Below are 16,234 nucleotides of genomic sequence, written 5' to 3' on the forward strand. Positions count from 1 at the left end.
TTTAACGTCCCAAAGTGCCTCAGGCTATGAGGGACGCCGTAGTGGAGGGCTCCGGATAATTTCGACCACCTGGGGTTCTTCAACGTGCACTGACATCGCACAGTACACGGGCCACTAGCATTTCGCCTCCATCGAAATGCAACCGTCGCGGCCGGGATCGAACCCGCGTCTTTCAGGTCAGCAGCCGAGCACCAAAGCACTGAGCCACCACACTGGCCTAGGTCTCTAGACTAATATATAAAGGTGGCGACAGAAGCGAAATTACTAATTGTACATCCATTTGCGCTCAGCCTATAGGATCTAAAATTTTTGAAGCAGCCTCTTTAGATTTTTGAAAAATCGTTAGTTAGAAGAAGCAGTGCTAATAATTAAAGAAAACAATGATAATACTGAAACAAGAAAATACACGTATGGTATGTTTTTGAATTTCGGAAAACCATTTGACTGCGTTCAACACTCTGTTATCCTACGTAAGTTATACGATTACAATGTTCACGGCATTTACTTCGCACTGTTTTCTAGTTATTTACATAAACGTTTTCAGCGTTTTCAACAATACGGAGAAGTTGGCCATCCAAAAATATGCTGCCATTATTTATAACTGCCATTGCTGCCATTATTATAGTTATACCTGCATGGTAAAAGATATCAACATATCTACTTTTTATTCGAGTCTGTAAAGCTACGCTCGTCTGGGGAACTACGACTACGGTAATTACCGAAAGTTGATTAAGTTAAAAATGAAGTACTCAAAGCAATTGAAGGATGTCTATGCCTGCCACATAACTCATCGACAATGCCTCTTTTCATTAAAAATGTGTTCTCAAGTCAGATAAGTCATATCTACTTCGATTATTTCAGCATACAGAAACAACTATAAGCCTTAATTCCTGACAGTTTCTCCACAAAAAAACACCTCAGAAAGGAAAGGAAATTAGTTTATAAAATCCGGTCTAATTAAGCGAAACAGACATTTGATACCAGGTGAATACATTTCTAAAAAAATTTGCTGTATATCTTCACTCCATTTCTTTTGCAATCCGGCTCAGCGAAAACATTAAACAATTCTTCACATCATTTCTTGCACAAATCGGTTCAATGAAAACATTACACAATGCTTGATAAGTAGTCATATTGAGTCTTTCTAAACTGGCACTAGCGATTTCCTTGCAGTTTCTGTGCGTGTGCTATGAATATCTGCTTTGTTTGAAGACTGTATACTGGGATTACGTTGCGACATAGTTATATGTTTTGTGAACCCTTTGCAGAAATCGCGGGTCTGATCCCGGCCGCGGAGGTCGAATTTCGATGGAGGCGAAATTTAGAGGCCCGTGTACTGTGCTATGTCAGTGCACGTTAAAGAACCCCAGGTGGTCGAAATTTCCGGAGCCCTTCACTACGGCGTCCCTCATAGCCATAGGCGCTTTGGGACGTTAAACCCTCATAAACCAAACCAAACCTTTGCAGAAATACGTCCTTTTTTTTCTAACTTACATTTTGACTGTATCAACATTACAAAATGGATTTTTTGTCACTGTCTTTCGGTCTGCACAATGGAGCTGAGGCCTTCATGAGGCAAGGCAGCCTTTTGTCTCAATGGCCGCTTCCCAGAGAAAAAAAAGAAACAAAAAATTTAATTAGAATTGGAACATGTGCACTAAAAAGTGGTCATGCTGTATATCATTCGCTATAAGGATATTTCGCTTGTCTTATCAATCTTGCCAAATATTAGCGTAAATATTAATATTACCGTAAATATTACCGGTCGGTGCAACGCGCAGGTTTCTTGCCCACTCCTCGTGTTTGCCGCTGCATTTGCTTCCGATTGCAAATGCCACGTGGCCACGTGTGATACGACCTCACGAAGGTCCTCATTGTTCATTCGCAAAGCACCTTTACGAACCCTGCGATTCAGTGCTGAATCCCATAGCAAGAATTCTGCGACTGAGCCTCCTCCAGTCGTAGCGTAGGGAGGCGAAAATCGCAGCAAGTGTAACGGGCCTACACTCTAAATGATCCTGTGTCCTTTCTTATTAACGACCACATCTAGTCCACGCAGTGACTTCTTATCAGCTAATATACTAACTACGGGGCGAGGCAGCCCTGCGTAGATTTTAAGGAGAATTTGTTTAACGCACAGTGGCTCCCGGGACAGTTCTCTGCGAAGACCACAGCAGGCAGGCATCTCCAGGCGGCGACATTGCGTGGACGTGTGTGATTTTGGCCCTGCTCGGGGCTTCAAGTAAGTGTTTTGTTGGGGATGTGGTGGAAGAAATCAAAGAAGACTTACTCGTCTTTGGCGGCTGAAAGGCGACAAGAGAACAGGTTGAGGCCACGTGGAAGATGGTTAGAAAAAATTGTGTTTTTTAGGGAAAGGAAATGACGCAGTATCTGTCTCAAATATCGGCGGACACCTGATCCGCGCCGCAAGAGAAGGGATAAAGGAGGGAGTGAATACCAATCTTCAGTTTACATCGTGGAAGGCTATATACACGCGCGTCTGGAAAACTGGTCATCATGTGACTGTTTAATTTACATCGAAGGTTGTTTCACACATTTAAAAGATATTACGGCGTGAGCCGTTACACGCAGCCCAGTCTTGGCCTTCGGGTATAACTAAGGTCCGTAAATTTGGCACCACATGTGGCAAAATCAGCAATTGCTGTCCCGCGGTACGTGTACCGCGTATTTCAATGGCGGTTGCCAGGGGGCGCAACCACCAGAGGGCGCGGAATGTCCGCAAGGTGCCTGATCCGCTAAGGGCGCTTCAGGGTGGAAGCTTCAATACGCACGCACGCACTTCAGGGTGGAAGCTTCAATATATACGCACGCACAAGCCCAGACCACGGTCCTTTTGCCGCAAAAGGACAGTACTGTCAGCGCACTGAAGAAGGGAATGCAATCTGAAGCTACGAGGAAAGCAGCTAAAAACGGAAAGCCAGTACGCGTGAGATTGCCGCGTGCCGCGTTGCCTCGACAGATTTGCAACCGATGACAGATCATTCCGTATCTTTTAACTAAGCCGTAGGGTGGTTAAGCCAACGCAAAAAAATTGAAAGCCATAATTTTTAAACCGAGTGGCAAACAGGCTATAATGCACCATCTTTTAACACTCGGTACTGCTACTATTGAAGTTGTCAACCAACATAGGATTTTAGGAGTGACATTCTCGTCTGATATGAAATGGACACACCACATCGATTTCTTGCGCAAATCACTATCATCGGCTGCGGGAGCACTTGCCAGATGCCGACATTATCTCCCGGAAAAAATAAAGGTTCACATTTACCACGCATTATTCACGTCACATTTAAACTATTGCTCGCTTGTTTGGGGAACAACAACGATTAGTAACATTAACGCAATTTTCCTTCTACAGAAAAAAACTCTTCGTAATATTGCTAATGTATCGTACTACCATCCGACAGAAGAATTGTTTGTGAGGTATAAAATAATAAAAGCAAAACATTATCTAGAATTTTGTTTACTGCACACTTTCTTTTACGCAAATAATGCCCTTCAAACGTTTTTAAAGAACACCGCAAGTTTACGTAAACAAAAAAGCGATGGTCGTACTCGCAGTTGTGACAGATGGTTTGTACCACACCGCCGTACCGATTATCTCTGTCAGTCCCTACAGTACCTACTTCCATTTCTTCTGAACGATTATGAAAAGAAGGATGTATATTTCGAGACCTACAGTAAAAAACAACTGCGACAGTATTTTGTAACCCACTAAACAATCTGTCTACAATAATCATGCTAACTTTGTATTGTATGTCAATTCCGCTATGTTTTCTGATGTTCAGGAAGAATTGAGGCCGAACGCCGATCACCTGAAATTCTCATTAACAACGATTGTTTTGTTAATAATTGTACTGTATAGTTGTTCGAATGATTGTTTGAAGATATGTACTTACACTGTAATTTAGGTTGTAACCACTGCTGCCTTGTATGGGCCCCCAGGCACCTTTCAAGCTGTCGTAGAACAGCTTTTACGCCTGGGGGCCTTCAACCTCGAGTTGAAATAAATGCATTGAATTGAATTGAATTAATCAATTTTTTTTAAATCTGCAGCCTAGTTCTATTTAAGTTGAGCTTTTTACTAAAGAGTTTTACAAATAGTTGGAGGCCCTTAGATATCTCTTAACTGCGGGAAGATAAAAAGCTTAAGGACACGCGACCTAGGTGGCGATGTAACGGACGGACGGTCACCGCGAGTATGCGCCATTAAAGGCTATCGCCTTAAATCTTCCAGTTACTAGCTGGAATCTCGGTGGTAATCGATGAAAAAAATTACGGGGAAGCTTAATTATCCTTATGCGATGACAGCGCGTTAGAGTTAGGTCTTTTCCTTGCTTGAGGGCCAAAATTACCGGCTTAGCGCATTAATCAGCGAAAGCTGATGGACATTGGCTGACTGGCCCTCCACTTTCCACAGCAGCCACCCGCAGGGTTGTTACTCTGGCAAGCACCCTCAGGTTGCGTTTTCCTCCGGCTTAGTCTGTCGTCTGTTGTTGCAGGGAAGAAGGAAAAGGAAACTGCACAGGCCTGCCCACTGGCTCAAGCCGAGCCACAATCGCTACCACGTGCAGATAGTAGAAGAGTTAAAAGATGGGATAGAAAGACAGGATAGTAAAGACGCGCTAAAGACAAGGCCGATCCCGGAGGCAGTGCAATACCGGGCCAACCGGTGGCGGGAGTGAAGCATCCTTCAAACTCTCCGCCACATTTCCAAAAATAAGTCCAATTGGGCCCGTAACAGATACTCTACGGGGTCCTCAGATCCTATCCCGGCTGAGTCACAAACTCTTCCAGAAGAGTTTGTCCGGCTGAGTCACAAACTCTTCCGTTAACGGCGGCCACCTTCAATGTTTTTCCCGTCGTAGCCATCTCCGGCCTCTCTCTCTCCTCTCTCTTACAAGTGGAGAGGGTGATTTCCCTGGATCCACTTAGCCCCCTTCCAACCGCGCAGGTGGCAGGTCGTCGGCAGGTGGCAGCTGGCAGGTGGTGTACACAACACTACAACGCCATACACCGCTTTTTCTAACCGTGGGGCTTCGAATGGAAAAACGTTAAAACTGCTATAATGTGAAATTTAAACCAATCGTGAAACAATGGCTGCTGTTGTCCTCGTATACAACACGGATTAACGAGCAACTGCAGGTTTCTGCAGTTCAAGGCGGAGAATCCAAGGGAACAATTTCAAAACTGGCGCAGAGCCTCGTGGTCTGTAAGGCTTAGGAACAGCTTCATCACACTAGCGTTTATAACTGCCGGAGAACTACGATAGCCTTTTCATACCTTACAACTCGCAACTGCGCATGAAAGTTCCGCGGAGCACTACAGGAGACCGCTTTCAATGGCGCTAAGGCTCCCCGTACCGCGGCACTGCGTAGATTAGAGGCTATAGATAGCGTTCTATATAGTCTTCCCCATTAACAGACACATGCAACTCTATATCAATTGGACATAATCGTTTTTCTTTATGTTTTAGAACACGCACAAACGCGCTACGAAGGCAAATAAATTTCGGCTAAATTTGCGTTTTTCATACTATCGTCAAGGAAGACAGTATGATCGCCTATGATGCTTTCGATCGCCAGTCTAACAACACTTACACGAACATATCCTTCGCGTTCTGCTCATAACTGGACGGTACCTTTCGTACGAACGACGTTTGGCGAGCAAATGCTTGCACCTACTGTGCCCACTCTGTTATACTATTTTCGCCAAAATAAAGTTAACAATGAAAACGTAAATTCATTCTTTCTTTCGCAAATGTAATTTTTCTGGTTTTCGTGAAGTGCGTTTCTCCTGTGTCTTTTAGATTTTTTTGCGGGTTTGTTGCTATGTACAATTGCTGTTATTCGCTGATCATGTTTATCATTCATATTGTGTCTTTACCTTCAACAACGAAAAGACTGAACAATGCGTAGTAAGAGCTACAATGTCTGTAAATGTACTGGGATGTACTGCCCAAATTGTAAGTGCACCAAATGTTACTACCGACACCTCGCAGTTTTTCCATGTAATGGGGCCCGAGCGCCGTCAAGTGAATTAACGTTCACTTTTTGTCTCGGGTCCCTCATTTCTTACTGAAATGAAAGTAAACTTCAAACTTCAAACAAACAATAAGTTGTACCACAGAATCATTGCTGGTTCAGATTTACTGAGCTGTTTTTTTGCGGCACTCCTAGTACATCAATCTCTCTCCAAATGCAGTGACGTCATCTGGCAGGGCATTCGTCCCATGGCCCTAATCGGCGCTGTCACCTGTAATATAGTGTGTAAAATTTGCACTCAGAGAACGGCCCTTAGCCTAAGCGGGGACCTATTCGACTGACATAGCTGTCAACCTTGGTTTGCACGTTATAGCCCGGCATCGCAGGTGGCTAAGGTGTGCAAGCCTATTTACCGTGACGTTATGAGAATAGGCCGGCGCCATTCATTTTGAGGGGAATTCTCCGCTTCGTTCTTGAGTTTTAACCGACTCTACCCGTATTGACTTCGCATTAAACCTTGGATTAAATTTGTGACAAGGGAAAACAACTGTTGAGGGATCATGGTAACACCAAAAAGGACCTGTAAGAACCGGGTGTATTCCATGTCTAAAAATGCTAGCCAACAAAAATGTCAACACGAAGCAGGAGTCTATATCTCCAGATCACTTTTTTTTTAATACAGCATTACACAGGAAGAGGTATTACACAGTGCGTGCACAGAACTCCTAACTACTCTTTACAGGAAAAGATGTCCACATGCCTTTCGTACTTACACGTAGCTATCGGCGTTACTGGAAAATATCGTTGGCGGGGGCCAGCGATGAGAGGCACATCGGATTCGATCTGCAGCGCATCCTCTGAAACCGTAAAGAAACAAAGCAAAGCGTGTAGGCAGAAAAACAATCAAATACAGCATATTCAAAGAACGAAAACGTCAGAGAGGTAAAATTTAGTTTATACGGACTAATGCGTAAGCATTAAACACTTTTTAGCATCGTGACAGAGCTAAGAAAGGAGTCTGAACTGAACCATTAGGCTTTTCGCAGCAAAATCAGCGCCGAAAAAGTAATCGTCTGTATAGTGAGCCTGCACTAAATTTTTTTTTTATGGTTATGTTCCAGTTCAGTAAATTGGACACGCTAAGTGACACACATAGCAAGGCTGCCAACACTTGGAGTAGCATGCCAGGTTAACAACCGGGAACACGAAATCACACTAGAAATATAAATCTCGAAACAGCACCATGTACACGACGCAATCAACGTTGTCACATTCACTACATATGCAAAACGCAGCTTATTTCACTACTTTCTCTTTGTGTCTAAGAATTACCACGAAAATTGTCAGATGTTCAATTGACCCCTTACAAGAACACTCGGAAACTCGACAAAGCATACTTTGGGACCCCTAGTCCTTCGCAGTGTTGTAGGCGTTACCAAAAAAGTATAACTAAATACGTTACTTGTTACGCTAAAAAAAAGGAACGCGTTACTGCCCTACGTTACCTACAAAAAAGGTAACGCGTTACCGTTACCGTTACCGAAGAAAAGTATCGCACGTTACTTTCCCGTTACTTAATAGCCATAAATTTTAATCAGGGCGTCTTCGCTTTAAGAACTCACAATAAGAATTTCATAAACCTCATATTTCACATAAAACTTCTAGCCCAAACAACGATTTTACTCGAAATCCTGATTTAACGAGAAAACTTTGCACAAATGTGCAGGAGCTGAGAACTGTTGTAGTGGCCTAAAGCTTGTAATAAGGGACTAATTACTAATTGGCATCAGCCCAAGCGCAGCCAAACGGCTACAAAGGAAAGCTATACAGCTTTCTCAGCCGTTTGGCTGCGCTTGGGTGGATGCCAATTAGCAATTACTCCCTTATTACAAATCTACTCCACCTTGGGGGTTTCCCCTAGACATCTGACCAACAGTGGCGGAAAGTTGCCTGTAGAGTTACATGTGAGGGCTTCTATCTCTTTGACACATGGTGAAGCCATTTTCTGAATGCGGCATTAAACATAAACTGACACTTCATCCTCAATTATAACTTCACAAATAAAACAACGCTGAACTCTCGACAAATTTACAGTAATTCTGAAAAATGTGATGTTAAAAAAGCTCGGCATGCTTCCACTCTTTAGAGAGTTGTGTGTGTGTGTGTGTGTGTGTGTGTGTGCGTGTGAGTGGTTTCGGAAGGGGAGGTAGGTGAAGGCAAGTGCGTGGATGCGTGTTCGTGCGCGTGCTTCGTGCTTCATGGCTATTATGTGTTTATTTAGTTGGGTGCATCGTCAAGGGCAGGTGTTTTCTGGTATATGTGCGAGCCGCAACAAGGGCCGTCGAGAGCACCTGTACACTTTGATAATTTACATCACTTTAGGTGCTCTGCGCTTTATTTTTCTAAAAAGGGGGGTGGAGTGGGTCACGACTGGAACAAAAAGTAACTAGTAACGTGACACCTCACATTAGCGAAAAATGTTAATGTAAGTACGTTACCCGTTACAGTTCCGAAATGGTAACCAGTACGTTACTAAGTTACCGAAAAAAGTAACGCGCTACCGGTAACGGCGTTACTTGTAACGCGTTACCGCGAACGCTGGTCCTCGTCACAAAAAGTGCAGAGAAAGGTTACATTCTCGACACCACCGTGCGCAGCCGCAGGCGTTGCTGCCCAATAATTCTGGACAAAAACATTTTCGAGCCGGAAACCTTTTATGGACGCAATTTTTTCTTGCAATGCGAAATTTCACTGCAACAATCAATACATCTGCAAATCACCCGACTGCAGTCTAGAATTTGTTTTTCCTATTAACGCTTTTGCTATCACCAAAAGCGTTTCCCATTGGTGTTTTATGACAGTCTTAACTGTTCAATATCATCGATGGAAACACTTAGAAAATATTTCAAAAGAATGAACGATTACCTTCAATATTTCCAAAACAGTATTTTCCAATTTTCAAACTTTCAAAAAAATTTTCCGCGAATGTTGTACATGTTTTGCGTGCTACAATAGGAAAAAGTGAAATAAATAATGTTAGTTTATGCGTATAGCGGCAGGCTAATAACGCAAGATTGGTTACAAATCAGGAAGCTGTGTGAGAAGTATGACAGCGTTCGCCATTCGCTCGCAAGCGGTCTGCTTACCTGAGGGGGAGGCAGAATAAAGGCGCGGCGTTAAGGGAACGGCCATGAAATGACCAGCGCCCGGAGGGCCGAAGACTGGAACGCTCCGTACTCTGGGACGGGTAGGGGGGGGGGGGGGGGGGCGATGAGGCTGGTCGAGCAACGACAGCGAATGGTAGCGATTCCCTGCAATGAACAAGATGGCTCAGCTGGCATGGGTCAACGTCGGCCCACTGCATAATATACACACCTTCAATTGTTCCTGCGGCCGCAAATGCTGGTACACGTCGCCTGAATCTTAGAACGCCGTTTTGGGATAAGACCACGGCAGGAACAAAGCTCACTGGAAAAAAAAATTCTTCTCTTTCCTCTTCATAGATGACAGTGCAACACTGATGGCACCTCGAAAGAAGCCGAGGTAAAAGAAATGTTTTTTTTTAAATAACTAGATTGCCGCCGCATGTCAACTTTGTAGGCTGCCTAATAAAGACCGTAATAGATTTCTGCTGCTCTTGGCATCGCTGTTAACTATTTGAAAAGTGCGTTTTAACCGCTAGTATCATCATTATCAATGTACTCTATTATTCCCCTTAAAGTATGAATTTTTCATTTTATTATCGTGGTTTAAATTCCACCATGTCAGTGTCGTCCTTCTCAAATGACTAAATCAAATGGTTGCTGAAAGGGAACCTACAGCCTGGGTGAGACTGAGCCTGTTGTAAGCTGCCGGTTTACTTTGTGATCATCGTCATCATCCTGACAACAACCACTGCAGGGCAAAGGCTTGCCCCATATCTCTCCAATTAACCCTGTCCTGTGCCAGCCATGCCCCCTTATCCCTACAAACTTCTTAATCTCTTCCGCCCACCTAACTTTCTACGTCTCGTGCTACGCTTACTTTCTCTTGAAACCCAGTTCGTTACCCCTAATGACCTTCGGTTATATTGCCTTCGCATAAAATGCCCTGTCCAATCCTATTTCTTCCTCTTGCAAAAGCACGTCTTGATTTCGACTAGGATGTAAGTTAGAGGCGCTTGCTCCCAGTGGCACTCTGGTCTTCTTCTGTGTCTTAAAGTTACACCTATCATGTTCCTTTCCATAGCTCGATGCGTTGCCCACAACTAATTATATTAATTAGTTAGCCTTGCGATTATTAACGCGCTTGCGTTAATGATCCCGTTCTGGCGGAAATCCGGCGCCGTTATCGGTGTCGGCGCTGTAAGCGAAAAAGTCGGTGGTCTGCCACCTACCACCCAGCTCGCGTGATCTTGTGACGTGATGACAACCTGCCCACTGTTGGTCGGGGAGAGAAGCCTGTGTCTCACAAGCCACACCGGTGGCTGTGTTTGAGACAGTCACCTAACGAGGAAGTGAAGCATCGCTTGACCGCTGAACCACTGCGCCAGGAGTGGTGTGAGGAATCTCCGCGGCCTATGATTTTAAAGTAGATAATGCCCAATTCCGCATATATGGACATGTAGGCCGGACCTAGGTGGCAGAAGAGTATACTTGCGCGGGAGGGATCTCTATGTTATTCTACTGCACTCTTAAGAGAAGGTTAAGCGTTATGTGATGATGAAAGAACAGTATCCGTGCCTGTGAAGTGGTACGCAAAGAGGACCCCAGCCCCATGAAGGGACTCAGGGGGCGTCACACCCATAAGGTGAAGGACAAGTGTCCCTCAAGTTTTCCCCCGGGCATGCAGATGCTCCAAGTAACGACACAACCTGCCAAGAAGGACTTTGTGCGCAGAGAACTTTTGACAATGACGTTTTAGTTAGGTGTGATAGTGCTTCAAAACTGTTCAAATGTCCTCAGATGCAGACTAACGCTTCAAAAAACATTTTCTATACTCGCGGACAGCTTTTTTGGCTATGCAATGGAAGCTACGAGGGCTAGGCGCAAGCCTTTCACAAGCACGCTCTTATCACGCTCTCAGCGTTTACGCTACGGGCGCGCGCCCATAGCTTCCGCAGCACAGCCACAAAAAGCTGTCCGTGAGTATACGTAGTCTCAAAGATTTTTATAGTTTTTTTTTCATTACTGCTTGTCTCGAGATGTGATCGAGGACCGCGCGCTGCAAGTGAAGAAGAAGCTGCTCGTGAGGAGAAGAAGAAGAAGAATGGAAGTGTTCTTCAACGGTCTTCCTTCGCACATTACTTGATCAGTGCCAAAATCATAGCGAATGCATCGTAGTTTATGTTATCTAATATATTTCCGAGGCTGTCAACGACGACACTCCGGTCTTCTGGATCTAGTCATTTTCCCACAGCCTCAAGACTGCGTGGAAGAGTCTGAGGTCCACTGTCCTGTACTCCGCCAGACTCCGATCCCCCACGCGAAGCCTCTCGGCACGAAATCAGGTGAGAAGACGTAATATGAAGCATCATGATTGAAATAAAGCGCGTTGGGTGGGCTCATTAGTCCCGGGGCTCAATGGCCTAGGCTGCAGTGATACCTCGGCTCGTCAAAAGCTTCTGTCGGACATGGTCAGGTTCCCACAAGGCAGCCTTCTAAGCAATTAACGAGTAATCGGCGAGGGGGGATAACTGGGGATTAGAGGAGCAGGTCCATACCTTGCTGTATGCTTCTGCGTGAGCTCCGCCTTAAAGGCAGTTAGGGGAGTAGAGAGAGGGGTACCAGCTTTGTAAAAGTGCTAGGGTGCGAAGTGTGTTGGTGTGTAAACTTCGGTATATAGTGGCCTCTAAGGTAGTTAGTGTTGAGGGGGTGGAAATGTGCTTCGTGTGAGACGGTAGTAATCTTGGACCTAAATCAGCTTATGTGAGTAGTCGCGAGGAATACGCATGATCAGGGGCTATGGGGGCTCGAGGAAGGAGACCTCGGGTGTTTTGCGGGGCGGCAAGATTGCCGGTGATCACCGGCAATCTTGCCGCTCGTGATTCCGAAACATCAAATGGTCGACCATTTGAGGTTTCGGAATCACTAGCCTTGGCTGGTTTAAAACTCACTTGGCCCACCTATCATAGCAGAGAGGGCAAAAGCGTGTCCTTTCGCTTCACTTGAAGGCTTTACTCTTATAACTAGCACATATCTTATGTATGCTAGACGTATTTAGCTATCCACCTCAAAAGAAATAATGACCAGAAATCGTAGTTTCTCAGCAGTGCTTCCTTTTGACTTCCAGGACACGCTGGCCTCTTTCGGTGCACCATGCTCTTTAACGATGACGTCGCCCTGTACGTGTCCCCTGTGCAAGGTAAGTCACGAACACGCCTATTTGGGCTGCAGCCTAGTGTGTCCCAATCGTGCAGTAAGCCTTCATGGATGCCGTGTTTCCGTCAGTGAGGCAAGAGTTCATATTTTGCGCTTACGTTTCAAGGTTGCGCTGGCAGATACAGCGTCCCACGGCTCTACTTGTAGATACCCTATTTCAGGGTAGATGTGATCTTCCCTTGAAGTCAGTGGTTCTGCACACTTCCTTCTGTTTCCAGGCGTCAGCTACACCGAGTTTTCAGAGATTTTGTGTAAGTACTTTTACATTAACTTTATTAAGCTATAAGTACACTGTTCTCTTCTAAGGAATACTTGTAACAGTTCAGTTCCACGTGGCATCCATCTTACTTCATCGCTAAAGACCTAGCGAGTATTGCAAGGAAGCAAGGCCTAAACCAGGTGGCAAAGAAGCATATTACTCACGTTGCCTTCCAAGCTGGCGTTATAACTTTGTCGTGCCGAGTAGCGGCACTGCGCATATGCAAGGGGGAGGTTGGCTGAAGTCATTCCGAAAAGCACAGTATCAACTGGCTTATTACTCTTGTAAGCCTCTTTGGACTTCTTTCACATTTCAGCCGCCGAATACGAGTAAGTTTTCTTGCGGCCTTTCCCGCCGTACCACTCACTTTCCACGCTTAGCTATGGATAAAGCAGGCTAGCTTAAATCCGCGAGCAAGTTTCAATAAATGGTCGGCCTGCGATGTTCCCCTTCAAACATAGTACGCCCAGTAACGGAGACTACATGTGTTCCGAGTACCGTGCACTATATACCGCGACCGCTTATCAGGACATCTGCCTGATGCACTTGACGCCTCGGTGCCATCCGCGCATGCGCACTCACGAATAGCAGCTGAGTACAAATGATGACAGTACACAGTAGGCACTATGCTAAAACTCTTCAATGTCTTACGGATGCGACCTCTGAAAGATGCACTGCAGTGCACTGCAGTGCCGGCAGGGTTTATTGGAAGGAGCCGCAGCGATTGTAGTTCATTTTAGCGGCACTTCTCACGAGTGAACAGACCTGAATAGACCTGTTCTAGAAGCATTAGGCCTAAGCAGATGAACATGGTTTGAGTACCGACACACATTGAGTAGAATGCAATTTTCCTGCACAACCATAAGTAACTCGAAATACATCAGGTCACCGTTCTTCCTCCATCCACTTGCTCTCTTACGATGCTGCACCGACCATTCGTATTGATGGTGGAGTGGCCGATGTGCGCCCTCTGAGCAGCGCTACAGACTCCGTTGAATCAGTCCTTGGTGCACAGCCAAGAAGCATGTTTCGTTACCCCTATTCAGCTTTAACAATGAACAAAAGCGTTCGGCATAACTGTTCATAATGTAGGCGAGAGCAGCCCAAGTTCTTTCGCGATTCTTATAGCGGTCTAGACTGCCCTCAGGCAGCACAGGTCCAAGCTTTCCTCCTCTACACAACTAACGTCGGACAGATTTGCACCGTCCACGGCGCCCTGCCGCACCGATGCCCACAACCCCAACTCGAACTTATTCAGAACTTTGAAGCGGGCTTATTCAGAACTTTGAAGCGATTCGGCACTGATATTGCAGGCACTCTGACCTCAAGACGAAGACCGTTGGCTTCATCTATTGCCTGCTTCTCATCGCAGCTTTTGGAGTGGCCGCTATTCTCTACGTTGGAACAGTGATAAGTGGTGAGAAAGCTATTGTGAGAGCAATCACCAGAACACCAAAGCAGTACAGCCAAGAATTTTCGTATTGGTCAAGAGGCAAAGTGCAAAGCCTTTAAGAGCGTGAGCTCTTACTATTTACGTTTGTCAAGGATGCGTCTGTCTGCAATGAAGGCCAAATTGACCAGAACAGTTACCACGTGGCCACACTATAAAATGACTCATTGAGATTAAGCCCAAAATATGCGTTGCATTCGCCCCGACGACCTTTCCACCCCTAACCCATGCATTCCAAAGACTCCTGACGGCCATTACGGCCGAACCGTTTGTCGCAGGGGGTTCCGGATGATGTCAAACGATTCGTCGTGTTGTGATGCACACGTTTATAAAATTTATTAACTGATATAACGAGGAGATATACCGGATTTAGTGAAGGTGGCTGTAACTAGCAATAGTAGCTCAACACCCACGAGGTGGTAGATGGTGCTCCTTGTGTCTTAGAAGGGATGTTTCTGGAAAGGCAACATCCGCGGATGTTTGGATTTGGTCTTCTTCACGTTTGCTGAGCACACTGATGCAGACACATGAAGCTCCCGTAGCTAACACCATTAAGTTGAACACTGAGGCAGTGTTGGCGCAGAACTTTTTTTGTGTGCATGGCTATATGAGGTTTACTGCAAGAACCGAAGCCGTTCTTCTGGCCGGGGTGTAGACCTTCACATGACAGAACTGTGAAACTGTCATACACTATCAGATTATAATCGTAGCATCACATTTAATCGGTTCACCGCTGCATTAAAAGAATTGTCCGCTGCCGAAGACGAGCATACAAAATAGCATATTCTTGTAGATTTTCTCCTATGATATCAAAAGCACGGGCTGAACTGAGAGGTTTGGCAGGAATTGATCATTTTAATTGGCAAAGAAAGTTTGGCGAGAGCCGACGATTGCACTAAGCTGTGTTAAAAATTCATGACTCTTCAAGTGATCCGGCTGCGTCGCCTGGAGTTGAAATGCTGAACTTTATGAACAGGACCGAGTGCAATACATAGCGGTATGTTTGTTATTTTTGCTAGAAGAAACTTCATACGCCCTAATTGTGTATTTAGAAACTTGTCATCACTTGCACAGTTGAACCTTGCTTCTCTTCATTTCTTGTAATGTTTTTCAAAAATGCAGGCTGGCGCTGTGCTATCGGCAAAAACGGCTGCTGAAATCTGTAATAGGTCTCACCGTTTTTGTTTTATTATTAGTATTTTTACAATCGCCTTATGCTCTCAACTGTACTTGTCACGATATATATATATATATATATATATATATATATATATATATATATATATATATATATATATATATATATATATATATATATATATATATATATATATATATATATATATATATATATATAATATAATATATATATATGCTATGGTCAATGTCATGCTCATTCACAACAGGCAATTCACGACACATGAGGGTCAGATATCTAAACTTTCTACGACCTCGACATCGCAACGTTAAACACGGCAAGCAAATCGCGATGATCATCCTACGGCATGAGGTGTTTTTCTAGATAACCTTCACGAAGGTTGGGAACTGAAACCGTGGATCTTAGGGTACCTTGTTCTGATTAGTTATGATCACATCTGCATGATGATGAAGACAATTCTACAGGAGGTACTGTTGGCGTATACCTTCGACGTATACAGACGATATCGTAACTTTAGACGCAGATGACAGCACCGGAGAAGGCATTGACGTCGAAGTCCTCGGAAGCAAAGGGGTGGGCGGTGCTGATTCTGTGTCCACTGGAAAGGGACGAAGAAGCCCACGAGATGTCATTACAAGAAAGACCACCTGCGAGCCTACTCTGAAGCCTACTCCACCCGCTCCCGCTACTCCCAGTCCAGACGGCGGTCGGCTCGCTTCAGAGTTGCTCAGGGCTTCGCTCAATTGGAGTTACGCTCCGTGCAACGACTTTTACAACTTCGTGTGCAGCAGATTCGATGGGGAAGCTGGCGCCCTTGCTAAGGTGAGCCCTCTCTTGGTCCACTGTCTCCGGTGTGGGCTGCGCAAGCAGAATAATGCTGATCTAACTGTGGGTCATGAATACTATAGCGTTCAAAGATATGGGACCCGGACGGAAGGCGGCAAGACCCACCAGAGACGCCGGCTGGCTGACTTTTTTGTTTGCATAATTTTTTTGTGTGAT

At 45.0% G+C, this 16,234-nt stretch overlaps 1 protein-coding gene and 1 long non-coding RNA gene across 2 annotated transcripts in view; both read left to right on the forward strand.

The window, feature by feature from the left end:
- Positions 1–11,283: 11,283 nt before the first annotated feature.
- Positions 11,284–12,615, forward strand: LOC144135245 (uncharacterized). The gene is made up of 3 exons (XR_013315416.1): positions 11,284–11,493; positions 12,276–12,347; positions 12,583–12,615. It is a non-coding gene; the product is annotated as an uncharacterized LOC144135245 (long non-coding RNA).
- A 1,327-nt stretch (positions 12,616–13,942) lies between these two features.
- LOC144134323 (endothelin-converting enzyme 2-like) overlaps positions 13,943–16,234 on the forward strand; it is a 31,229-nt gene continuing 28,937 nt past the window's right edge. The window contains exons 1-2 of the mRNA XM_077667261.1: positions 13,943–14,040; positions 15,750–16,054. The gene's annotated coding sequence lies outside the window, so the exon portion shown is untranslated. The remainder of the gene's footprint in view (positions 14,041–15,749; positions 16,055–16,234) is intronic.

This window comes from Amblyomma americanum, chromosome 5 (assembly GCF_052857255.1).
Source record: "Amblyomma americanum isolate KBUSLIRL-KWMA chromosome 5, ASM5285725v1, whole genome shotgun sequence".
Classification (NCBI taxonomy): domain Eukaryota; kingdom Metazoa; phylum Arthropoda; class Arachnida; order Ixodida; family Ixodidae; genus Amblyomma; species Amblyomma americanum.